We start from the raw sequence: 26,781 nt of genomic DNA on the forward strand, positions 1-26,781 counted from the left end.
TACCTATCTGTGATTTCCCTACATATATGCTCCTCCACTTCCCTCTGACTATTGGGGGGCCTACAGTATAATCCCATCAAAGGGATCACCCTTTTATTATTTCTAAGTTCTACCAGTATGGCCTCACTGGACATTCACCCCGGGATATCCTCTCTAAGTACTGATGTCCTCCCTAATCAATAGTGCAACTCCCCCTCCTCTCTTACCTCCACCTCTGTCACGCCGGAAGGATCGGTACCCCGGTACATTGAGTGGCCAGTCCTGCCCATCCCTCAACCACGTTTCCGTAATAGCTACAATATCACAATCCCATGTACTGATCCATGCTCTGAGTTATTCTGCCTTACCTGTAAGGATACTTGCATTAAAGTAAATGCAGTTTAGCCTACCAGACCTTCCACGTTCCCTGTCCTGCCCCTGCATGGCCTGCCTACTGGACTTGCTTGCTTTAACCTCTCCATTTGCCTCAACTATCTCATCGGAGAGACTACTACTTTGGGTTCCACCCCCGCTGCAAGACTAGTTTAAACCCTCCCGTGTATTACTATAAAATCTCCCTACAAGGATATTGGTCCCCTTCCAGTTCAGATGCAACCCGTCCCTCTTGTGCAGGTCACCTCTGCACCAGAAGAGATCCCAATGATCCAAGTACCTGAAGCCCTCCCGCCTTCGCCAGTCTTCAGCAACACATTCATTTGCCTAATCCTCCTATTCCTACCCGCACTAGCACGTGTCACAGGGAGTAATCCTGAGATTACAACCCTCGAGGTCCTGCTCTTTAACCTTCTGCCTAACTCCCTATATTCACTTTGCAGAACCTCATCTCTCTTCCTGCCTATGTCGTTCGTACCAATATGGACCACGATCTCTGGCTGCACACCCTCCCCTTTCAGAATTTCCGGCAGCTGCTCGGAAACATCCTTGACCCTTGTATTAGGGAGGCAACATACCAACCTGGAGTCTCGTTTGCGGCCACAGAAACGCCTATCAGCACCCCTTATGATAGAATCCCCTATCACAATAGCTCTTCCACCCCTTTTCCTCCCCTGCTGTGCAGCAGAGCCCTCCATGGTGCCACGGACCGCGCTGTTGCTCTTTTCCCCTGGGAGGTCTTCCCCCCAACAGTAACCAAAGCGGTGTATCTGTTTGAGAGGGGGATGGCCACAGGGGACTCCTGCACTACCTGCCTGCTCCTACTATTCCATCTGGTGGTCACCCATCCCTTTTCTGCCTGTGCATCCATTACCTGCGGTGCGACCACCTCACTAAACATGCTATCCATGACGCCCTCAGCTTCGCGGACGCTCCACAGTGAAACCACCCGCAGTTCCTGCTCCATAATGCGAGTAGCCAGTAGCTGCAGCTGGATACACTTCCTGCACACATGGTCGTCATGGAGACTGGGAGGGTTCCTGAGTCCCCACATAGCGCAGGAGGAGCATATCACGGGACTGAGTTCTCCTGCCATGACTTACCCTTAGATTAATTAGTTACTCCCTTAATTAAAAAATACTAATGACACTCGGGGCCTTGTTCTACCCACGACAATCTAAAGTCCTTCATAAGCTACACTGAATAAAAAAAACACTTTAGTAGTACTCACCTTATCAGTAGAGGTTTTTTTCAACTAAAAAACTTTGCCCTTTTCTTTAAGATATTTAAATACACTAACAGCAGTGACTCACCAACCAATCACCTTGCAGTTCTCCTCTGACATCACAGTTGGCTTCTTTTCTTTCAAAACTCCAGCACACTGGAAGAGCTCCACTCCACTCCTGGAAGGGAAGAGACTGGGCCTCGATCCTCGGATTGGATTTATAGGCTCCGCTCTCGGCGTTCTCCTCATATCGCTCCATATAGGTCTGCTCCGCTCCGCTCCTCTCCGCTCCCGGAAGGTAATTCACCAGCTTTTGCAGAAAGTAGGACTTAAGCTGTTGCAGTACCTGTTAGAAAGATTGTCTAAGTTATTCTGAAGTCATCTTCCAATGTCATCTGCATGGAAGCAGGATTTTAAAGGATAAGATGTAGTTTTTAAAAGTCACTTCAATCTTCCTCGAGTCTTTACAAAGAAGCCAAGTAAATCTTGAGAAAAAGTCATATACATTTCGAGATCTTTTAAAAACACTTCAATCTTGTTAATAAAAAGTCAGATGTAAATTTAAGAACTCTGATAAGGCTATGCTAAAAACTTACATACAATTATGAAATAAAATACAACATTTAAAATGTCTGAACTCCTTTCTGAGAGTTGACCCCTGCTGCTGCCGGTGTCTTCCTGGAATAGTGGAGCTGTTGTGTCAACAGAAAAGTCCTTCCCGAGCAACCCTGAGCCTGTTGGTACCGGCTTTAATCCAAGCCAGGTAAAAATCAGGGTACATTGTGGGCAATGAGCCCAAATTGCTGAACTACAGATCCCTGTCACTTTAAAGAGTGGGCTGGTGCGATTATGATCAGAGGCTCCTTCTAAGCACATTTCTCACCACCACAACTTCCAGATGCTGGTGTTAGTGTGTGCATGTACCGGCAGTTGCAGTGCTGTTCAGACCCTCAATAGCAGTGAAAGTCTCAGAGTTCACCGCTATTGGGGCTGTAAAATCCAGGCCAATATCTCACAGTCCTGTTAGGTTTGCTCTCCCTCTGTACAAAATCAAACTCCACACATTGTCTTACACTCACTCCTGTTTCCAGCCCTGATGGTGCAGAAATCCCCTCTCAAAGGTACACAATCCAGTTGATTTCTGATCAAATACCTCCTTCGTCATTCAATCGAGGAAACAGAGACATGAACAGGAGTCAGGTGCAAGAAAGTTTCACCAACAGAGCAAAGAAAGGCACCAACAAAAGTCACACCTACTTTCCAAATCATTTCACTGGAATATTCTTTCACTTGTTTTGTAAGATGACAGCAATAAATCTGAAAATGAGCACCATGAGGTTTGTGTTCACTAGTCACTTGTTCTCCTGTGTTTGTCTGTCAGGTTTGTAATTCAGTTTGTATTGGATATTAAAGAGAATCTCCTTTCAAGATGATTGCACATTGTACTGTGTTTAAAGCAACCAACTTGTAAAATGGCAGAAAATGAATGTTTCAATACCTGTGTGACCAGATTCTTCCAATGCTTTTCAACAGCTAGAGTGATGATGCTTGTAATCTGTATCCTGTGGAGAATGGGAGAGGAGAATAAAAACATGGTGCATGAACAGGACAGACTGTGTAAAATGGGAGCACAGAAATACTGCCACCTCATTGAAAGTTAATGAGAGTTATTCTAAGTCAGACACCTGTCCACAATGAACAAGTGAATACATTAATTGTCCACTTTCAATCTAAATGGGACTGAGGTTCCAACAGAGAAGTTTTCTGGAAAATACCTGCTGCAGTTTTAAAATTGATGAACTGGAACATCTTATACTAACTTTCAAATAACTGTAGTGATTGTATAGTTCTCATAGTGGAGAGAAGGAGTTGTTTATAAATATAAGCAGAAAGACACATTTGTGGATTGGCGAATGAGCTTTAACTTTCTGAAATGTATTTGTCCATTGGTTGCAGGTCACTGGAAATTCTTTTTTACATTTCAATTGTAGCAGCAGCAGTTAGCAGCAAAATGTCTGATTAATCAGAGTAGTGGGTCTGGGAAACACTTAAACAGCCGAGACCCTGTAAAACAGAACTCCAAGTAATAGTTTAAATACGGCACTGAACTGACAGAGCGGTAAAGGCCTGCTCAGGTCAGGAAAAAATACCCGACCCGAACCCGACAGAACCACATTGGACCCGAGCCCGACCCGGCCCGAGTATCTCCATTTATTCCCACGCCCAAACTAACCCGAACCTTACCCGACCACCGGAATGTTCACTTTATCTACCTCCCGATTCCGAATCTACAGGAAACTGCAGCATGAGCGCAATGACGTCATAGAGATGCTCACTTGCTCACTGAGCAGACTCAGAGTTTCCCTCCTTGATGACCCGGACTCCCAGCTTAGGTTGGCTTTTCAACTTTTGACACTTATTAAACTCAACTTCCCAGCAGAGTTAAATGTAATACTTACTGTGTGTGTCCGACACGGACTCAGCCCGACCTGGACCCAGCCCGACCCGAACCTGGCCCGACCTGACCCGAGCCCGAAAACCAGACCCGGAAGAGCGACCCGACACGACCCGAACCCGACACGGGTCCCGTCGGGTTCAGGTCGAGTGGCAGGCCTTTGCAGAGCGGAGGTCAGATGAGGATTGAATTAATTTCAATCACTGAATCTAAACAAGAAGTAAATCTGCCAGGAATGGAAGACTTTGCTTCAGCTTTGAGCTTGTGGCGCAACGGTAGCGCGTCTGATTCCAGATCAGAAGGTTGCGTGTTCGAATCACGTCAAGCTCAGTTATGTTTTACAGCAGCTCAAGTTCCTGGATTTGATATCAGAAAAGAGTTCGATCCATTGGAATGTTCAGTGAATTGTTGAATTTCAAGATCAACTTCAATGGATTAAAGTCCTGATTCCTGGTTCCTTTCCATTTCCATGCTCAGTTCTTATTTCACACTGTTTTATATCAGAACAATGTTTCAGGGATGTGATGTGTCCATTGTTTGTACAATCGCTCTGTCACCCAGTGTGAGAAATAAAACACAAACCGCACAGCATGCGGCTCAAACCCATACCTGGCTCTGTCTATAGGCAGCTTAGTTCAGTTGGTTAGGACGCAGTGTTGATAACAACAAGGCTGTGGATTTGATCCCCATGTGCGCTGTCACATGGTCAGTCAATAATTTGACACATTTTTGTAACACTTAAAATCCAACTTTTAGATGCAAACAAGTTTACATAAAATGTCAAAGGGAATGTATTTTGAATAACATCCATTGCATCTTTGTCACTGGTCTGGAGTAACACAGAATTCTTTCCAATTATCTTCCGTTTGCTGATAAACATTGAACTCGTGGCCTGTTCTCGTTAATGGTCACGAGCAGCAAAAACAGACAGAGCAAGTCTGACCGCCCAGAGATGTGGAAAAGGCTTCAGTTTGGGACATATGCAGCAAATCAAATGTTCTCCCGGCCCCGAAAGATTCAAAAACTGGGGAAAAGGACACAAGGGGATAGAGAATAAGCTAAAGCTGACAATGTAAATATTTCCCATCCTTGATATCTCTCTATTCCAATCCAACCTTCAGAGTTGGGTAAATAATTTCAGTGTAAATTGTGCAGCTCAAGAGTCAAAACCAAAGGGCGATGCAGAATAAAGGAAAACTGCCAAAACCCCAGATTGAACCAGGGATCTTCGGTCTAACACACTCCCAACTGAGCTATTTCAGTCTCACAGGCTTGGGATGATAAGTGGCAAGTAACATTCGCACCACACAAGTGCCAGGCAATGACCATCTCCAACAAGAGAGAATCTAACCATCTCCCCTTGACATTCAATAGCATTACAATCACTGAATCCCCCACCATCAACATCATGGGGGTTACCATGGGTAGCCATACAAATAACGTGACTACAAGAGCAGGTCAGAGGCTTGGAATCCTGAGGCGAGTAATTACAGTGCAGCTGTTGGCTCCACCCCAGGGGCTGAATTTGTTCTGTAAACCATGAAGCAGCTTCCTCTCAAATCCCAGGTTTATCAATAAATCCTCTTACAAAAGCCCCAAAGTGTGATATATTCCTCTCACTCATCCATGACTCCTGACTCCCCAAAGCCTGTCCACCATCTGCAATTCACAAGTCAAGAGTGTGAAGGAATACTCTCCACTTGCCTGGATGGGTGCAATTCCAACTCAAGAATCTCAACACCGTCCAGGACAAAGCAGCCCACTTGATTGGCACCCCATCTACAAACATTCACTCCCTCCACCATCGGCACACAGTGGCAGCAGTGTGTACCGTCTACAAGATGCACTGCAGCAATGCACCAAGACTCCTTAGACAGCACCTTCCAAACCCAGCGACCTTTACCACCGAGAAGGGCAAGGGCAGCAAATGCAGGGGATACCACCACCTGCAAGTTCCCCTCCAAGCCACACACCATCCTGACTTGGAACTATATCGCCGTTCCTTCACTGTCGCTGGGTCAAAATCCTGGAACTCCCTTCCTCACAGCACTGTGGGTGTACCTACCCCACATGGACTGCAGCGGTTCAAGAAGGCAGTTCACCACCACCTTCTCATGGGCAATTAGGGATGGGCAATAAATGCTGGCCTAGCCAGCGATGCCCACATCGCATGAATGAATGAATAAAAATGTGAAGTATCCCTTGTGTCATTGTTTTGGTAGAAAATATAACCCTGGTGGAATTGCCCCTCCCAATCACACCTCACTTCATAGAACATAGAAAATGGAGAAAATTTATGGCTCAGAATGAGACCATTTAGCAATCGTGTCTGTGCCAGCTGAAAAAGAGTGATCCAGCCCAAAACCACTTTCCAGGTCTTGGGAATGGGATCTGAACAGATCTCAGAGCTCACATTATGTGAATGTTCTGTTGAAGTGTTGGTCAGCTGATATACCAGGGGAGATTCACACTGTTCGACACAGTGTGAAATACATTCAAGTATTTATAAAACATTGTAACATGTGAGTAATATTCCCCATTGCTTTCTCAGCACTGATGGATTGTGAAGTGGGAGACAGCCAGAAGTCCCATTGGTCCACACTGACCCTGAGCTGAGAATGAAATGAGAAAGTTCAATCTTCAGCAGTGAGATGCTGCAGAGAGGTAAGAGTCCTGAATCAAGGAGAGACTATCTCATACTGTTGTTGAATCTCATTTCAAACACTCCTTGAACTCTCTGCCGAGGAATTCAGAGCTGGATAACGCCTGGAAAATCAGCCTAAAAAGGAAATAGAAAACACCCACCGTGGGCTCAAACTCAAAAACTTGAGATTCAGAGTTTCATGCTTTCATCGACTGAGCTCACCAGGCCTGAGACAGTGTCCCCGTCCTGTCTGTTATTGGACGGTGCAGCTGTTGGCTCCACCCCAGGGGCTGAATTTGTTCTGTAAACCATGAACCAGCTTCCTCTCAAATCCCAGGTTTATCAGGAAATCCTCTTACAAAAGCCCCAAAGTGTGATATATTCCTCTCACTCATCCAGAATAAAAGTTACATCTTTTGCTCTTTTTACCTTCCAAACATTGACTTCTATTTTGCTCAGCATTTATTTCTCTCTCCGTTTTATGTTGTGCATTTCCTAATAAACATTTCATTTCAATTATTTATGAGGGATGAAATGAACAGAAAAGATTTTCTGCAATGGTACCACGGGTGTGGGACAGAGTGAGTGGTTCGGATCTGGAATATACTGCCTGAGAGTGTGCTGGAGGCAGATTCAATCGTGGCTTTCAAAAGGGAATTGGATAAACACCTGAACAGAGAAAATTTGCAGGGCTACAATGAAAGGGCAGAGGAGTGGAATTAGCTGATCTGCTCTTGCAAAGAGCTGTCATGGACATGATGGACTGAATGGTCTCCTTCTGTACTGTAACCATTTGATTCCTTGATTCTAACTCTGTCAAAGTTGTTCTGAACTTGCTCTGCTGCAAGGAGCACAACCCCAGCTTTTCCAGTCACTGCACACAACTGAAGTTATGAGGAACCATGGGGAACCCACTGTAAACCTTCCTCCAGACAGAAATACAACTGTTCACCACCACACTGTGACCCAGCTGTTCACATGATTTGGATGCGGGGACCAAATGTAGTATTTCCAAGTTTGCAGATGACACAAAACTAGGTGGGAATGTGAGTTGTGAGGAAGATGCAAAGCGGCTTCAAGGGAATTTGGACAGACTTAGTGAGTGGACAAGAAAGTGGCACATGAAGTATAATGTGTAAAAACGTGAGGTTATCCACTTTGGTAGGAGAAACAGATGTGCAGATTATTTGTTAAATGGTAAGAGTGTGAATGTACAAAGGGGCCTGGGTGTCCTTGTCTATAAGTGACTGAAAGCTAACATGCAGGTGCAGCAAGCAATTAGGAAGGCTAATGATATGTTAGCCTCTATCACAAGAGGATTTGAGTACAGGAGTAGTGAAGTCTTGCTTCAATTGTATATAACCTTGGTTGGACTGTACTTTGGAATACTGTGTGAAGTTTTGTTTCCCTTACCTTAGGAGGGATATCATTGCCATAGAGGGGGTGCAACGAAGGTTCACCAGACTTGTTCCCGGGATGGCGGGACTGTCAAATGAAGAGAGATTGGGGAAACTGGGCCTGTATTCTCTAGAGTTTTGAAGAATGAGAGGTGATCTCATTGAAACTTACAAAATATTTAAAGGGAGAGACAGGTAGATGAAGCTAAGATGTTTCCCCCGGTTGAGGAGTCTAGAACCAGGGGACACAATTTCAACGTAAGGGGAAAGCCACTTAGGACAGCGATGAGGAGAAATTTCTTTACTTAGTGGGTTGTGAATCTTTGGAATTCTCTACCTCAGAGGGCTGTGGAAGCTCAGTCATTGAGTATGTTTAAAGCAGAGATTGACAGATTTCTAAATACAAATGACATAGGGGATATGGAGATAATGTGGGAAAAAGGCATTGAAGTGGACGATCAGTCGTCATCATATTGAATGGCAGGGTGGGCTCGACGGGCTGAATGGCGTACTCCTGCTCCTATGTTCCTATCAGTCTGCAAACTTCATATGCATGCTGTCATTGTCCCTTTTATTCCATGGGCTTCAGTTTTACTGGCAGTCTAGTATGTGACATCATCAAGAAGGTTTTCAATAAGTTGAATAAGGAGAAATTGTTTCCAGTGGCAAAAGGGTCAGTAACCAGAGGATGTATTTATCAGGTGATTGAGAAAAGACCAGAGGCGAAATGAGGAATGATTTTTTATCCAGTGATGTGTTGTGATCTGGAATGCACTGTCTGATCGGGACTTGAAAGCAGATTCAGTAGTAACTTTGAAAAGCAATATGGATAAATACTGGAAGGAAAAATGTACAGATTACAGGAAAAAGCTGAACACCAGGACTAATTGGATAGCACAAGCAAAGAGACAGCACTGACACAATGGACCAAATGGTCTCCTTCTTTGGGTATCATTCTATGGTTTTATGAACATAATGTTGATACAATTCGCTGAGTTGGAAGGGAAGTGAACCCAGATTCTGGGTATTCTAACCACCAGACCCAAACCAACTGAACAAGCCATAAAATCAAAGCAAAATACTGCGGATGCTGGAAATCTGAAACAAAAACAAGAAAAGCTGGAATCACTCAGCAGGTCCGGCAGCATCTGCGGAAAGAGAAGCAGAGTCAACGCTTCGGGTCAGTGACCCTTCCTCGGAATCAGCCGAGGAAGTGTCACTGACCCGAAGCGTTGACTCTGCTTCTCTTTCCGCAGATGCTGCCGGACCTGCTGAGTGATTCCAGCATTTCTTGTTTTTGTTCCAACTGAACAAGCCTGTTGTTTAATCTCTGTTTTTCACACCAGCTTCTCCTCGCTCTTTCTGTGTTTCCTGCCTGGTCTGTTCCTCTGACCTTTATTCCTGACACTTTATTGAGAATGGCGCTCACTGCGCCTCTCACTCACACCGTCACTCCACCCCTTCACCCACTTCCAAACCTCTCTGTTGAACAGCACCTCACATCTGCTCCTCTGCTGCATTAATATACCAGGAAAACATTTTCAAACAGACATTTCCAGACAGTGAACGTCCCAGTAAGACAAGGTAAAGATCAGATTCATTCACTTTAAACACAGAGAGAGCAGCTCTCCCTGTTCAGGCTAAGGAGCAGATGTCGTTTCACTCCCATTAGTCTTCGAGACATTTGCCAGAATTTTAAGGGACCGTTGGAGACGGGAATGGAGGCTGGGGAGGGGGAGGGGGAGGGGGGTGTATAAAATAGGGATGGAAGACGTCGGACCGGATTTTTCTGTCGGCAGCTGACATGGAGGGCAGACTTCGCACATCCAGTCGGCAAGAAGGCATTTAAAGTATTTATGAGTCCAATTGTCAGCAATTTTATTCACTGGGTCCAATTGAACTAATAGCACACGGGAACCACGGGGCTTCAGAGCCTCGCCTGGTTAAAGGAGGTGACTGGGAGGTGGGAGCTGAGTGTTGTCTTCACTGGGAAGCTATCGGGTGAGGCAGCGTAACTTGGCAGCAAGGGTGGAGGGGGAAAGGGCATCGGGAAACACTGTCAGGAGTGGGGTCTCATGTGCCAGCTCTGCATGGCGAGCAACACCAGGGTGCCATTGGGGCAGTGCCACCTCATTGAGGGTGACAAGTGAGGTAACTGTGACTGGGTGTTGTTTACTGTGAAGGCCTTGCACTCAGGGAGGGGCAACCTCTCATGGGCCTCATTCACCCTGGATTCGAGGCTCCCATTGAAGAGGAGGAGGAGTAGAGAGGGAGGCCCAGGCACCAGCAGGGACACCACAGCAGCTTGGGGGCCCACAGGAGGGTCAGTCTCGAACAGGAGGCTGGAGAAGGAGGCAGAGGAACACGTCAGCCGAGGTTCAACTACCTGCAGATGTCCGAGTGACAGTGTCTCCACAGAAGGCACCTCTCCACGGAAGTCGTCACTGATCTCTCTGCCATGATGCAGCTGTGCCCCATGGGACTTGGTGGGCATCTGATGCCAGTGTCACTGAAAGTCACCGTGCCACTGAACTTCTACACCAGCAGATCATTGTGGGGATCCACTGGAGATATGTGTGGAATCTCACAGTCTGTGGTGAATCAGTGCATCAAGGAGGTCATCAATGTCCTGTTCAGGAGGGCCAGTGACTATGTGCACATCGATCCAAACAGTCAAGCTGAGAGGACTACAGGATTCAGGGCCATCACTGGATTTCCCCAGGTGTAGGGTGTCATTGACTGCACCCAAGTGACCATCAAGGCTCCTACAGACCAGCCAGCAGCCTTCAACAGGAAGGGCTTCCACTTGCTCAGTGTGTAACTGGTCTGTGACCATCACAAATGGATCCTACAGGTGTGTGCACAAATCCCGGGAAGTAGCCACAATGCCTGCATACCAAGGCACTCCCAGGTGCCAGAACCTTTCCGCGGCCCCATCCGCTTTCAGAGATGGATACTTGGAGACAAGGGCTACCCACTGAGGACATGAGTACTGACGTCTGTGAGGAACGCACGCATGGATGCAGAGGAGAGCTACAACACCTACTGCGGGTCAACCCGAGCGACCATCAAGGAGGCCACTGGTCTCCTGAAGATGAGATTCAGGTGCCTAGATCGATGCAGTGGAGCCCTTCAGTATGTCCCGGCGAGAGTCTCGCATATCTTGGTGGTTTGCTGTGCACAGCACAATCTGGCATGACAGAGGGGTGAGGTGTTGACTCGTGAGGATATCGTGGAGTGTGATGTCTCCTCTGATGATGAGGATGTGGAGGAGGATGCTGTCCAAGCAGTGCCAGATGAAGAACCTCGGGAACAGCAAGAAAGGGGCCATGAGATACACACAAGGGAGACATGAGACACCCTTATACATTCAAGTTTCCTTTGAGCCTTCCCACCTTCTGGAACCACAGCAAAAAAGTCTTAGCTTTAAGCAGCCCTGTTGTCGCCTCCTTCCTTCTTCACTGCAGCGTCCAGGTACACATCGCACAGTGACAAGGCCGAAGCTTTGTGAACTCAGGGCTTGGTCCCTCACTTCCAGCCCCTTGGGAGGAAGGGTTTAAATGAAGTCCCAAAGGGCATCAACAATAAGAAGGAGACATAGTGAGAGAACATCATTTCTTTCTTCCGTGTGACACCAAACGCAACCCTATCCATCTGGAATGCACATTCACCGTGAACCCAAAGTGAATCTTGGTGCTCTTCTGAAATCTTTTCCGCATGCTCCGACATGGTGCTCCCCCTGCTCTGTCAGCTGAGATGGAGACTGGATGCTGACCTTGCTGCCGCATGGCTTGGGATGACATTGGTGGCCGTCCTCTTGCTGCCTGAGGCCTGGAGGGCCCCGGCACACTGAGGACCACCTGCACAGGTACAGGGACCCCCTCTGTCATCGAGGGTGATGGAGGCAGGCACTGGCATCACTTGTGTCACTGGCAGAGGGGCTTTGGAGCTACTGTCCACACCAGGAGCACCCTGAGAGGAGACCCCAGATGTAGCAGCCAGCTGCTCCTCCCCCTTATAAGACACACTTGTACCTCCCTGCTGACCTGAGAGGGACGTGGACCTGGTGAAGAGTTCAGGTGCCTCGTCCCCCCTCTCACCTTGTCACCGCTGGATGGATCTCATGGACAAAGCGATGGAGTGCAAGTCTGCGCACATCTCCGGCGGCCACTGATTGGTCGGCTGGATCTGGCTCTCCATCAGAGTCACCAACCTCTCAAGGAAGGAAGCCAGACACACCCCCATCGGAGAAAGTACAGCATGCAAGGCCTGGATGGACTCCTCCATCATACGAGCTTGGGTCCACATAACCTCCGGCAACTCTGCCAGATGTTGCCTGACCTCTTGCTGCAGCTGCAGCATTGCCCGTGTTGCTGGTGACACCAGAGGCACGTCATCAGCCTGGGACTCAGCATGGGCCTGGCCTCCCACAGACTTCCAACTGCCAGTGGCCTCGGCTGTCACTGCCTCCGTCAGCTGCCCGGGCCTGTCTGTGACGTGCTCACCAGCTTGTGTGCCCAAATCTAACAGCGAGTGGATACCCACCGAGTGAGGGTTTCTGTGCTGGTGGAGAATGCAGGGGAATGATGTGACGGTGCACCCTCTGAGGCTCCCTCCTCCTCCTCAGAGGTGTCTGGCTGTCCCACAGTCTCTCCAGCTCTTCGCTCTTGTCGTTCATCCTAGCCTGCATGTGCAAACAGGGACATTGAAGGGTTAGCGTCTTCATATCGTGACATTCCAACCACCCCTAAAGTGCAGCTCCATTGATGCAGTGGTGAACAGATGAACACTGTGGCTCCTTTGCAGCGGATGCTCCCTTGTGCCCCAGGAGATGTTCACTCACTCTCTTTGGTAGGTGTCCCTGTCTCTCCATCAGCTATGGAGCAGCTGCTTTGCTGCCCGGCCTGTTCCATGGCCTCCTCCTCCATCGGGATGAGGACATGGAGATAAGGCATCCACTGCCAGTCTTGACACGCTCTTTCCGATTGTGGGCTGTCTTCTCCTGCAGCCACTATGATCAACAAAGTTAGTCTCCCAGCGAGGACAAACCCAATATCTCTGATGGTGATAGTCCAGCAGTCCATGATGTGGACACACATATTCCTCCTGCATGTGGCCCCTCTCGAGGATCTGTGTGAGTTTATACAATGACTGACGTGCACCTCCCACCGAGATGCAGCCAAGCCTCAGGCAGCATGTCCTGCTGCCCTTCCCCAATACACATGACTGGGTGGTCACTCCCTTTCCACCAAACACTCCCTCTCACTCTGCCATGCGCAATGTCCAAAGGGTCCAAAGTGTTTTGAGTTTGCGCCTGAGCAGCCCGGATCCGGTCATTGACCCACTTCGTGCACTGGATCCATGTCTTGGGGGTGACCCCACGGCTGCTGACTTCACCTACTATCTCAAAGCAGCTTTGCTTGGTCAGGTGGACAGGTCTCCACCTCCCATCCCTAGGGAAGAGGATCTTCCACCTATCTGTTGTCACCTGGAGGCGAACCTGCAGGAAGGCATCGCCAAACCATTGGACCATGGTCACTGCAGGCTAGCATTCAGCTCCTTACCTATCAGGCAGCAGAGACAGCAGAACGGGTCCTGGGGCATCAGTGACAGTAGAACGGGTCCTGGGGCATCAGTGACAGCAGAACGGGTCCTGGGGCATCAGTGACAGCAGAACGGGTCCTGGGCAGCAGATGCAGCAGAACAGGTCCTGGGGCAGCAGATGCGGCAGAACTGGTCCTGGGGCAGCAGAGGTAGCAGAACGGGTCCTGGGGCAGCAGAACGGGTCCTGGAGCAGCAGAGGCAGCAGAACGGGTCCTGGGGCAGCAGAACGGGTCCTGGGGCATCAGAGGCAGCATAACGGGTCCTGGAGCAGCAGAGGTAGCAGAACGGGTCCTGGGGCAGCAGAACGGGTCCTGGAGCAGCAGAGGCAGCAGAACGGGTCCTGGGGCAGCAGAACCGGTCCTGGAGCAGCAGGGGCAGCAGAATGGGTCCTGGGGCATCAGAGGCAGCAGAACGGGTCCTGGGGCATCAGAGGCAGCAGAACGGGTCTTGGGACAGCAGAACGGGTCCTGGAGCAGCACAGGCAGCAGAACGGGTCTTGGGACATCAGAGGCAGCAGAACGGGTCTTGGGGCAGCAGAACGGGTCCTGGGGCATCAGAGGCAGCAGAATGGGTCTTGGGACAGCAGAACGGGTCCTGGGGCATCAGGGGCAGCAGAACGGGTCTTGGGGCAGCAGAACGGGTCCTGGGACAGCAGAACGGGACCTGGAGCATCAGAGGTAGCAGAACGGGTTCTGGGACAGCAGAGGCAGCAGAACGGGTCCTGGGGCAGCAGAGGCAGCAGAACGGGTCCTGAGACAGCAGAGGGCTCTCAGGAAGACACTCCTTTAAACCAGGCAGCAGTGAATGCAGTTCTGGCAGTCCTTTAAATATGGTGCCAGCACCTGCCGTTGTGTCAGATGCCGGTGCCATCAGTGCCTCGTTCCCTGCCTCTGGTCCTTGTTTACATGGGCCCCACGCCTCCCCTTCATTAATTGGTCGGCTGCTCCGTGATCGGGGTCGGCCGGCCACATTTCACTCGTGTGGTGATGACACCCGCTTCCGGTGTCTCTGCCGAGAGCAGCACCATCAGTTTAAAATTCAGCCCATGGGGTCAAGAGTGGAAAATCTCCCCTCTGATTCTCTCTACTTAAACTGATGGAGACACCAAATTAAAACTGATGAAACCAGGGATTGTATCCTGGTTCTTCAATCTAGTGTTCTCCCAACTGAGCTATTCCATCCTCACTGTGAACTCATCTTCATTGGAGACAAATATAACTCCAGGCGGAATTTCCCACCCGTTCATTCCTCACTTCAGAGGAATGGGACCCGACCAGATCGCGGAACTCAGATTATGTTAATGTTCTGCTCTTGATACCTTAATATTATCTTGCGTTTGAGCCACATTTAATCAGGTTCACGGACAAATTCTTCCATCATCCCTTCTCCCACATTCTCTCTCTCTCATTCATTCTTTATTCTTCACAATCCAGAAAGGGTTAGGAATCAGAGCTCACCCCCAAACCCTCTGCACACAGACCTCTGTCTGTTACCCTGTTTGATCCAAGAGACCAGTCAATAAATTACACTCTTTATAAACACAGAAAGCTGCCTCAGAGTGTTGGACAGAGATAAATACACTGAAGTCTTTTGAAAAAGGTTCATCTTACGGGTTGTTACTGAGCCCACAGAGCAGGGCGGGCCCAGGCTCCAGCCCCAGCTTGTGCTGTGTTAGCTGATGCCACCTGGTGTGATACTGAGCCACACGGAGCAGGAAAGGGCCTGGTTGTATTCATGGCCTGTGTTGAGTTAACTGATCCCACTCAGTGTGGTAGGAGCCACACAGAACAGAATGGGCCCAGGCTCCTTCCTCAGCCTGAGGGATGATAATTCTTCTCACACGTTGTTGTAAAGAGCCCCACACAGAACAGGGAAATCTCAGGCTCCATCCCCGGCCTGTGGTATTTTACTTCATCGCACCTGGTATGGTACGGAGTCCCCAGAGCAGGAAAGGTCCAGGTTCCATCTCCAGCCTATGCTGAATTAGCTGATCTGACCTGGTTGGCACTGAACCGCAATCAGGGAAGGATGGGCCGAGGCTCCATGGCCTGTGGTGTGTTAGTTATTCTCATTTGGTGAGGTACTGAGCACCATATAGAGCAGGAAGGGCCTGTGCTCAGTGAGCTGATCTCACCTTGTGTCGTCCTGCGACCCACACACAGAGCAGGACGGGCCTAGGCCTAATCCTCGGCCTGTGTTCAATTAGCTGATCTCATCCAAATGATTTTGATAAGGTTCCACACAAGAGGCTTCTCTATAAGATTAAAGTCCCTGGTATCAGTGGTAATATATTGATCTGGATTGGGAACTGACTGGCAGGACGTCGGCAGAAAGTAGTTACAGATGGATCTGGATCTGTTTGGAGACCAGTTACCAGTGGTGTCCCACAGGGATCGGTGTTGGGACTGTTGCTCTTTACTATTTTTATTAATGATCTGGATGTGGGTGGAGGGGGCACCATCTGTAGATTTACAGATGATTTGAAGATCTGTGCGAGTGTTCCGACTGTAAACGATAGTCAAATGTTTCAGGCTGATCTTAATGTGTTGGGAGATTGGGTTCATGACTGGTAAATGATGTTTAATTTGGGTAAGTGCAGTGTTATTCATGTGGACAGGGTGAATGCTCAACATTCATACACCCTTCAGGGAAAAACATTAAAGTAGGTGGAAAAAAGAAAATAATTTTGAGCAGAGATCTGGATGTTCTAGTGCACAGATCTCTAAAGGTACAGCAGCAATGTTGTGAAGTGACAGTTGGAGCAAATAGAGGGTTGTGCTGCATTCAGAGGACAATTGAGCATAAAATGAGGCATATTCTTTCATGGGATGTGAGTGACACTGGCAAGGCCAGAATTTGTTACCCATCCCTAATTGTCCTTGACAAGGTGGCGGTGAGCTCCCTTCTTGAATTGCTGCACCCCAAATGGTGTAGGTACACCCACAGTGCTGTTAGGAAGGGAGATCCAGGATTTTGACCCAACATCAGTGAATGAACAGCGATATATTTGCAGATCAGCTGGTGTGTGACTTGGAGGGGAGCTTGCACATGGTGGTGTTTCCATGCATCTGCAGCCCTTGTCCTTCAAGGTGGTGGATGTCTTCGGTTTGGAAGGTGCTGTCTGCGGAGCCTTGGTGAGTTGCAGCAGTGCATCTGGTAGATGGTACACACTACTGCCACTGTGCGTCAGTGGTGAAGGGAGTGAATGTTTAAGGTGGTGAATGGGGTGACAATCAAGGTGGCTGCTTTGTCCTGAACAGTGTCGAGTTCCTCGAGTATTGTTGGTGCTGCACTCATCCTGGTTTGTGCCTTGTAGATGGTTGACAAGTTTTGGAGAGTCAAAAATCACAAAATTATTACAGTGGAGAAGGAGGCCATTGGGCCCATTGTGTCTGCATAGAATCATAGAACATAGAAAGTTTACAGCACAGGCAGGCCAAAAAAGGAGCCACCCAGCTGAATCCCATTGTCCAGCATTTGGACCGTAGCCCTGCAGGTTCAGGTACTTGAGGTGCACATCCAGACTCCTTTTAAATGAGTTGAGGGTTTTTGCCTCAGCTACCCTTCCAGGCAGTGAGTTCCAGACTCCCACAGCCTTCTGGGTGAATAAACCTTTCCTCATCTCCCCTCTAATTGTTCAACACATCACTTTAAATCTATGCCCCCTAGTCACTGACCTCCCTACTAAGGTAAATAGACCCTTCCCATCCATTCTATCCAGACCCCTCATAATTTTGTACATTTCAATCAAATCTCCCCTCAGCCTCTTCTATTCCAAGGAGAACAACCCCAGTCTATCCAATCTTTCCTCATAGCTGCATTTTTCCAGTCCTGGCAACATCCTCGTAAATCTCCTCTGTAACCTCTCTCGTGCAATTACATCCTTTCTGTAATGAGGTGACCAGAACTGCACACAGAACTGAAGTTGTGGCCTAACTAATGATTGATACAGTTCCAGCATAACCTCCCTGCTCTTATATTCTATACATCGGCTAATAAAGGAAAGGATTCCATAAGCCTTCTTAACCAACTTATCAACCTATCCTGCTACTTTCAGGGATTTGTGGTCATTCACTTCAAGGTCCCTCACTTCCTCTACACCTCTCAGTATTCTCCCATTAATTGTGTATTCCTTTGCTGTGTTTGACCTCACCAAAGGCATCACCTCACATTTCTCCAAGTTGAATTCCATTTGCCACTTTTCTGCACACCTGACCAGTCCATTTTTCCAGCTCTCCTAATGAGCATTTCACCTAGTGCCTTGAGCTGAGTTACTCATCACAGAATTCCCACTATCTGATTTACCCTTGTAGCCAGTGTATTTACATGAATGGTCCAGTTCAGCTTCTGTCAATGGGAAACCCCAGGATGTTGATGGTGGGGGGATTCAGCGATGGTAATGCTGTTGAACGTCAAAGGGAAATGGTTACATGCTCTCTTGTTGGAGATGGTCATTGCCTGGTACTTATGTGGTGTGAATGTTACTTGCCACTTAGCAGCCCAAGTCTGAATGTTGTCCAGGTCTTGCTGCTTCTGGACACGGACTCCTTCAGTATCTGAGATGTCCCGAATTTGTCCTTTTATGAAACATTGGTCAGGACTCACTTGGAATATTGCATCCAGTCTTGGTCTCCTCACATGATGGGTGATATTGAGGCTTTGGAAAGGGTACAGGGGAGAGACATTCGACTAATTCCCAGTATAAGACATCTTGGTTATCAAGTTAGACTAAAAGAGTTGGGACCCTACACTTTCGAGAAACCTAGACTGAGGGGTGATCCGATTGAGGTTCATAAATAATGAAGGGTCCAATTTAGCATGGGAGAGGTTTCATAACTTTATATTGTAAAAGGCCAAATGGCACCCGGATCACATTAAATTTCATTTTCAGTGGTGGGTTAATGTACCAGGATGGCCGAGTGGTTAAGGCGTTGGACTTCGTGTCTGCGTGGGTTCAAACCCCACTCCTGCTATCTGTGCTTACAAAATGTTACTTATTCTTTCCCTGACTTTTGCCTTGCACCATCATCTCTTCTGTCATTTAATCACTCTTGCCTTCCAACTGATCACAGCTTCCTCTTATTTGATATGCCTCAGCACCGTTCCTTGGCTCTGCACTTGCTTATAAACTGGTAAATCTTTAACTTAATCTCCTCTGTACCCTGACAATGACCTTCTCATCCTTCCTGGATTGTGGTTCCTCACAGGATCCGCTGCCTCTCCGACTCCCCTCCAGGTAACTGAAGGCCCTGAGCCTTGGTCTCGCTTTATACGCTAGCTGATAGTTGATTCCTTGCAGGTCTGCCACCGCTCAGGAGAAGCTCAAGACCCAGATCAAGCAAAGTATCAAGAGGAATGTGAACAATGGCTCCCTGGTGCAGAGCAAGGGACAGGGAGCCTCCGCCTCCTTCAAAATCAGCAAGAAGGAAAACCCAGGAAAAAGTGGGAAAGAAGGTGAAGAAACCAGCAGACAAGAAATCTTTAGTGAAGAAACCAGCAGACAAAAAATCTTTAGTGAAGAAACCAGCAGACAAGAAAGTGACAACAAAGAAAGTAACAGCCAAGAAAACGAGCAGCAAGGCGGCGGCAATGCCAAATAAGGCGGTGAAGAAAGCAACGCTTCAGAAAACGTCTCCTGCGAAGAAGGTCAAAAAAGGCAAGAATGCGGCGGGCGGAAAGGCGCTGAAGAAAGTGCAGACATGGAAGAGCAAGGTCAAGCCGAAAGCAGCGAAGGCTCAGAAAGCAGGGTCTGGAAAGAAGTGAAAGAGCGCGGGAAACTTGTAAACATCTGAACACAAAGGCTCTTCTCAGAGCCACCCACATCTCTCAGGAAAGAGCTGATCCCCTGATCAAATGATCCCTGTCCCGGCCCCGTCTGCAGATTCCACATGGAAATGATTTGGAGTAAATCGAGGATCCCCGGTGACTCCCTGACATCCCCTCCACCCAGCCCTTTCCCCACTTTCTGTAATAAAACAGAAGGATGTCCGGCCCTCACTCTAACTGGAGATGTGTTCGGTGCAGTCTCAGTTCACAAATTCAGGGGGTGAGTTTGTGAGACAGTAACACTGGCGGAGAAACCCCACCTCACAACTCAAACCCCAACACCTGAGTTTCTCCAATTCAGATGGAGTCGGGTGACAACAGGAGCTGGGATAGGCTGTGATCGGGAATGTTAGGAATGGATTTGTTCAGGGAGGAATGTACCTTGAATCTCCGAATGTAATAGTTCCATATTTCCCCAGATGACACATTCTGCAGTGAGAGTGAAAAGTCTCTTCACTGCTTCACATTTACTAATTGTTTGGTTCTAGATGAATAATGAGTCAGAGAGTAATGACAGGATCTGAAGCTTCTCTCACACCAGCCCTTGTGAAGTGTGAAGTGTCCAATGTGTGAAGCTGCTGCCAGGGTTTGTCAATCTGAACAGTTTCAGCTCAGTTACTGGAGGCCTGGAATCCCCGCAGTTTGACTCTGTCTCTGATTGGTCATCCTCTTCTCAATCCAATTCTTAACCAATCGGAGTGTCACATAAATTAAATAGAAGTTCTCATTGGCTGAAATTTTCCAATTGGAAAAAGCCCGGCAATTCCAGAGCAGGAAGGAATTGAAGTGATGGAAAATTTCAATTTTCAGGCAACAATTTTATGATCTCTCATTTTATGTTCTGTTTTACTGTATTTTCCATCATAAAATCCTGGTGCTATTTTAGGAATGATTTTCATTTGTCAATCTGTTAACTGTAAGCGGCGGGAGGAAGGTCCGGTTCAGCAATTTAAAACGGGACAAATATCAGCTTCCACTCTGTAAAAGGAACGAATTTCGAGCGAAGTTGGGTGTGACAAGATCACAGGAACGTTGTGCCCCGAGACAAGGTGTGTGGTGACAGGAAAGCTGCTTTCTTTTGCACAAAATGTATTTTATTCATAAAATTTGTGCAATTACATTGCAAAGCAGTTCAAATTTAATATTACATAAGGTACAATACAGATCAGTTTCCTTCAATAATTTACATGAGGTGTCTCACTATCCCTGCCTGCACAGGTTATATTTACAGTATTTACATTACACATCAAACATTCTCTGGTGCAAACAGCCTGAGGGGTTTTACACGGGTTCCAGCCCCTCACTGTACTATGGCCTTAGACTGTAGCCTTTCCCATTGAGACTCCATGGTGGCTTCACCAAGCTTTAATGTGTCCCACAGCACATAGTCTTTTTTTTTGACTGAACTGGCGGCATTTGCGAGCAATGGTGAAGAGCCAAGAGAGAAAAAAATTGACATAAAAACAAAATACTGTGGATGCTGGAAAACTGAAATAAAAACAAGAAATGCTGGAAATGCTCAGCGGGTCTGGTGGCATCTGTGGAGAGAGAAAGAGATTTAATGTTTCTGGTCAGTGACTCTTGGACATAATCAAGAAGTTTGCAGATGACATGAAAATTGGCCGCTTGGTTGATAGTGAGGAGAATAACTGTATACTGCAAGAAGATATCAATAGACTGGTCAGGTGGGCAGAAAAGTGGCAAATGGAATTCAAATTGGACACTTAAAAGGTTAAAAAAAGAAAAGGAATACATGATTAATGGGAGGACACTGAACGGTGTCGAGTAATTGAGGGACATTGGAGTGAATGTCCACAGATCCCTGAAGGTAGCAGGACAGGTTAATAAGGTGGATTAGCAGGTATATGGAATCCTTTCCTTTTATTAGCTGAGGTATAGAATATAAGGGTGACCTGGATGTCCTTTTCAATAAGTCACAGAAATCTAACATGCAGGGCGGCACAGTGGCGCAGTGGTTAGCACCGCAGCCTCACAGCTCCAGGGACCCGGGTTCGATTCCGGGTACTGCCTGTGTGGAGTTTGCAAATTCTCCCTGTGTCTGCGTGGGTTTTCTCCGGGTGCTCCGGTTTCCTCCCACAAGCCAAAAGACTTGCAGGTCGATAGGTAAATTGGCCATTATAAATTGTCACTAGTATAGGTAGGTGGTAGGGAAATACAGGGACAGGTGGGGATGTTTGGTAGGAATATGGGATTAGTGTAGGATTAGTATAAATGGGTGGTTGATGTTCGGCACAGACTCGGTGGGCACAGATCTCTAATCTAAATCTAATCTAATTAGGAAGGCTAATAGTTTGTTCGCCTTTATCGCAAGAGGATTTGAGTACAGGAGCAGTGAATTCTTACTTCAGTTGCATAGAACCGTGGTTAGACTGCACTTGCTTCCCTTACCTTAGGAAGAATATTATTGCCATAGAAGGATTTCAACGAAGGTTCGTCAGACTTGTTCCCAGCTTAGTGGAACTATCCTATGAAGAGAGACTGGGGCTGTATTCTCTAGAGTTTCATAGAATGAGAGGTGATCTCATTGAAACCTACAAAATACTTAAAGGATAGACAGGGTAGATGCAGCCAAGATGTTTCCCCTGGTTGGGGAGTCTAGATCCATGTGACACCATTTCAAAATAAGGGGGAAGCCACACTGGATAGAGGTGAGGAGAAATTTATTTACTCAGAGGGTTGTGAATCTTTGGAATTCTCTACGCCAGAGGGCTGTGGAAGCTCAGTCATTAAGTATGTTTAAAGCAGAGACTGACAGATTTCTAAATACAAATGACATAAGGGAATATGAGGAAAGAGTGGGGAAAAGTATATTGAAGTGGATGATCAGCCATGATCATATTGAATGGCGGGGCAGGCTCAATGGGCTGAATGGCCGACTCCTGCTCCTATGTTGCTATGTTCCTAACTCCACATGATCAGCGAGGCACAGCCTCAGGAAGACTTGGCGGGTAGTGAAAACAGATATCACTGCTTCTGATCTTCACCAGAACACAGAGTGAGATGTAACATTGATCATCAATCAGACTGTGAGAGAATACAACAGAATAAAACACATGGCGAGACACTGTGGAATAACAGATAGATTTGATTGGAATGTTGAATTTTGATTGGAATGGATAAAGCACCAGAAACAGCAGATTAATTTGGGATTCTCATCATTATATTGATCTGGGACAGAAAAGAGAAACTGGAAGAAGGAAGAAAAGAAAGGATGGAACTGTTCACTTTTTTTCAGCTTTTTCACTCGCCCATCAAAGCTGGATAAAAAAAGTTGCAAATAACAGAGAATTTCACCAAAAAGGGAGATTAAATGCTGTCGAAACCTTGGATCGAAGGATACCCCAACAGCTCACCTGTTTAACTGTCTCCTCGCTGGGGGATTTCAATCAGCGAGCAATATTATTCTCTATTTTCTTTGGTAAACGAACCTAGAACTGCCACTCAGAGTTAACATCTGTGTTCTGACTCCTGAATAATAAAATTGTGAGTTTCTCGATATGTTCTGCTGAAAGAACTAAGAACTCTTTTCTAATTTAAAGAGTACTATATACACACTCATCAAGCCTCCTAAGCTGGCATCCTTGGTGCTGCTCGCTCTTCTCCCAAACCTCATCACATGTTACATCATCACTCTGAAAGTGGAAGGGGTTGATTCCCCCATCATAGTAATTAGTCCTTTACATGCTTATACTACACTGTCAGTCAAAAAAATGGTTGGAGGGAACTTCATTTATCGAAACGCCAACAGCTGCCAGTTGTCAATCAACTCAACCCATCAGAGAGAGAGAGAGACTGTCAGAGAACTTCCTGCTTACAGTCCTGACCCTGTCACACTCAGCAGCTGCTCACACAGACCCCACTCTCATCAATACTGAACATTGTTACCGAGACCCTTCAAATACTGTTTATAAAAGGCATAAAAGGTCAAAGTTCATCACAGCTGTATTGAATAGAACAAAATTTAATATTGTCAGGCAAATCCCCCACCTGCCAAGAATGAGGCACACATTATTTTGTCATATGAACATTAAAAGTTTAAAAATTGCAATCTCTTACTGGAAATATATTTCCATGGTAACAGACAATGTTGAACTAATGGGGGATCCAGCAGTGGTCTTCCAATACACAAAAGTTTTAGTCACATTCCTAGCTGGCTGGTGCAGAGAGATTTGAGCCTCCAACAACGGATGCAAAAAGACTGTTCCATATAAGGTTCTGAATCTAATTCTGAACTATTTACTATGATGGGGGATCATTGAATGACCCTGAAGAAGGGTCATTGACCTGAAATGTTAACTCTGCTTCTCTCTCCACAGATGCTGCCAAAAGAGATGCAGTAGTTTTTGTCGAGATTCATGCCAAGCAGCTCTGCAACACAGGAGTCTGTGCTCCACGGGATGTTCCCAGGGACGCACACCAAGACAAACATCAACTGCTGCTGGAGGACTAACAATTTGGTGAAAGACGCCCTTTGGTCTGCCCAAAACTTGCTGGTCTTCCAGCGCAAATAGTTGTCCACGACGGAAAGTTGCATACTGACTCATTCCAAGGTCCAGGACTACGTGCTGAGGGATGCACTAAAGCTTGCGGCAGCCGCAGCAAAGGCTGAATGGGGAAAGACCACAGTGTAAGGTCCCCTCACCAAGCTGAACTGAGGGTCTGGATCCATGAGAAACCCCTCGAACTGTATCGGGAAAATTTTGTCTGCTGTAAAATGTAAAAATGTATCTGGCACGACTAATGTGAAATGGAAGGATTGTCAGGTAACTCATGATTGTATTGAAGCAAACGAACCTCCTTTGCACTGTTTGTAAATTTTGACTTGGTGCTGTTTGAAACTGTTTTGTAATATATTTTTTTTACAGATTTTTATGAATAAAGTATATTTTGGAAACAAAATTCTCCAGCATTTCTTGTTTTTATTTTTGTTCCATATAAGGAACTAGTCACATGATTAACCTGCTGCGCACCCTGGGAGCTTTTTGAATTTGTGTAACCAAACGATACTTGGTTGAAATTGATGGAAAAGTGAGAAATGTCCATGTAGATCACATGATCTCAGCAAGGGCTGAACCAAAACATGAGCACGATCTGCTTGATCACGAGCTCATGCCAGGATTTGAACCAGTTCAGGTTCAGTGTCTGAAATATCCATTTCGCAGAACGAAACAAGGTCTTCTTTAAATACTGAACCAAAACCAAGCAATCCAAAACCTGACTCAACACCGAAACCCGTAAGAAGATCTGAAAGACGTTGTGAACCATTTATTAAACTTGATTTGTCGATATAGTTCATTGAAGAGAAACAAAAAGAAAAATACTTTTCTTTTGAAGTGGGAAGTACTGTAATGTATTTATATATGGTGTTGATGACGTGATGAGGTGATGATGTAAAGACATAAATAAACACTTGCTTGAACTGGCCATGCTTGGTGCCCATTTTCTCTGCGACTGCCACCAGAATATATTACAACAAACAGCTTTCTGATCTGAAGTCTGATGTGCTCCTGCTGTGACACCAGATGATAGTCCTTCCTTTATCTGAAGTATTTGAGACACTGATTCATAAATTCTAACTTGGTGACACATGAAGGTTTTGAACTCCCCCAAGTCTCACCCCCTCCACACCACCCCATGAGAGAGCTATGAGAAGCAGCATTCCCTCTCAGTGCCCAGATCACACTCACTTCTGCTTCCTGCTGCCAGTGATTTACAACAAACCCAATTACAGAGATAGGGCACAGAGAATCATCATGGAAAGAGACATGGGCTTCAAATCCAAAGCTGAAAGGACAGGATCAGAGGAACAGCTGTTGTTCTGCGATGTGGACTTTGGTCAGAGCTGGAAACAAGCAGTTCTACAAGAAAGGGGAGAACCAGGAAATTAGAGTTGGGCCTTTCAGGAATTCTGCCAGGAAACACTCTTTCCCACAAAGGACAGTGTGAGTCTGGAACTCTCCCGCTTAATAGCAAATAAATCTGAGGGTCAATTGACAACTTCAAATCTGAAATTGAGAGATTTTTAATCCAGAGAGGTTATGAGGGTTTGTAGAATCAGAGCAGAGAGCTGGAGTTAAGATACAGCTGAGTCAGGATCTACTTGAAAGGTGCAACAGGCTTGAGGGGCTGAATGGCCTAGCCCCATTTCAATGTTCCTGTGACTGCAACGGGGCAGAAACAGAAAGAGCTGCAAACATACGTCGCATTTTACTCATATTTCACAGCAAACATATCTGCAGCCAGGAGCTGAAAGGGGAGAGATGACCCCTCGATGACCTGAGAATAAGTACAGAATGGCCTCCTTCTATACTGGTGATTTTATCAGGATAAGATGCTGAACATTAGAAATTAATCCAATGGGAATCGCCACCCTCCGCCTCCATGAATTGGCCATTCTAAATCTGGGATAGGGGATGTGGGTGTCTGGTTTGGGCAGAGGGTTGGCTGTGACACCACGAACGCTCCCTCTCCACCTCCTCGCTCTATGACCCCACACCGTTTCCCATCCCCTTTCCCTCTCCACGGGCCCCCGGCAGCATCTGATCCACAGACGCTTTCCAGCAGACATCACAGGAGAGTGATCGGAATCCTGGTTCTCTCTTTCCATTTTCCCTGTCCCACCCATGGCCAATGAGGCTCCTCTCCTCCCACCCACCCTGAGAGCAATTAACCCACCATTTACATAAATTTAAACTGGAAAAGTGTCTTGTAAAGAGAAATAGCAGAGGGGAGGCTGTACCCCATTAGAGAGGATTGTGTTCCTGAATCCCCAACTCTTTTTGCCATGTTTCCATTCAATATACACATCCTCTCCTTGGTCTGTCCCTGGAGACCTGTCATATCACATTTCTCTCCAGGAAATTTCTAAAGATGTTTTCCCCATCCCTCCAGGATAGGCCTGGAGTCCCCAGCACTCCCTCCATTCTAGTACTTTCTGAAATACTACCCATGCCATTTGATAGTTAAGAGAGATAGAGGGGAACGAGGCAAATGAAGCATGGCTGAGCCTTTAGTGTTGACAAGCAGGGCTTCATTCCCTGAACCAGTGCCACAGCTTTCAGAATAGAAGGAGCCTAGACAAACCTGATGGGTTCCACTTAAACAAAAGAGCTGGAGACGTTGACAGTCAGAACAGATAAAATGTGGAGGAGTGTTTGAAGCAGATGCTGTGTGGTTACTGTAGTTCTACTATGGAATTATTTCAAGGAGATGATTCTGAATGTAATGGATCAACGTG

General features: G+C 46.9%; 1 non-coding gene across 1 annotated transcript; it reads left to right on the plus strand.

Moving 5' to 3' along the window:
* Positions 1-4,310: 4,310 nt before the first annotated feature.
* trnaw-cca (transfer RNA tryptophan (anticodon CCA)) lies at positions 4,311-4,382 on the plus strand. Its single transcript has one exon. It is a non-coding gene; the product is annotated as a tRNA-Trp (tRNA).
* The last annotated feature ends 22,399 nt before the right edge of the window (positions 4,383-26,781 follow it).

The sequence above is a fragment of the Heterodontus francisci genome, unplaced genomic scaffold (genome assembly GCF_036365525.1).
Source record: "Heterodontus francisci isolate sHetFra1 unplaced genomic scaffold, sHetFra1.hap1 HAP1_SCAFFOLD_51_2, whole genome shotgun sequence".
Taxonomy (NCBI): domain Eukaryota; kingdom Metazoa; phylum Chordata; class Chondrichthyes; order Heterodontiformes; family Heterodontidae; genus Heterodontus; species Heterodontus francisci.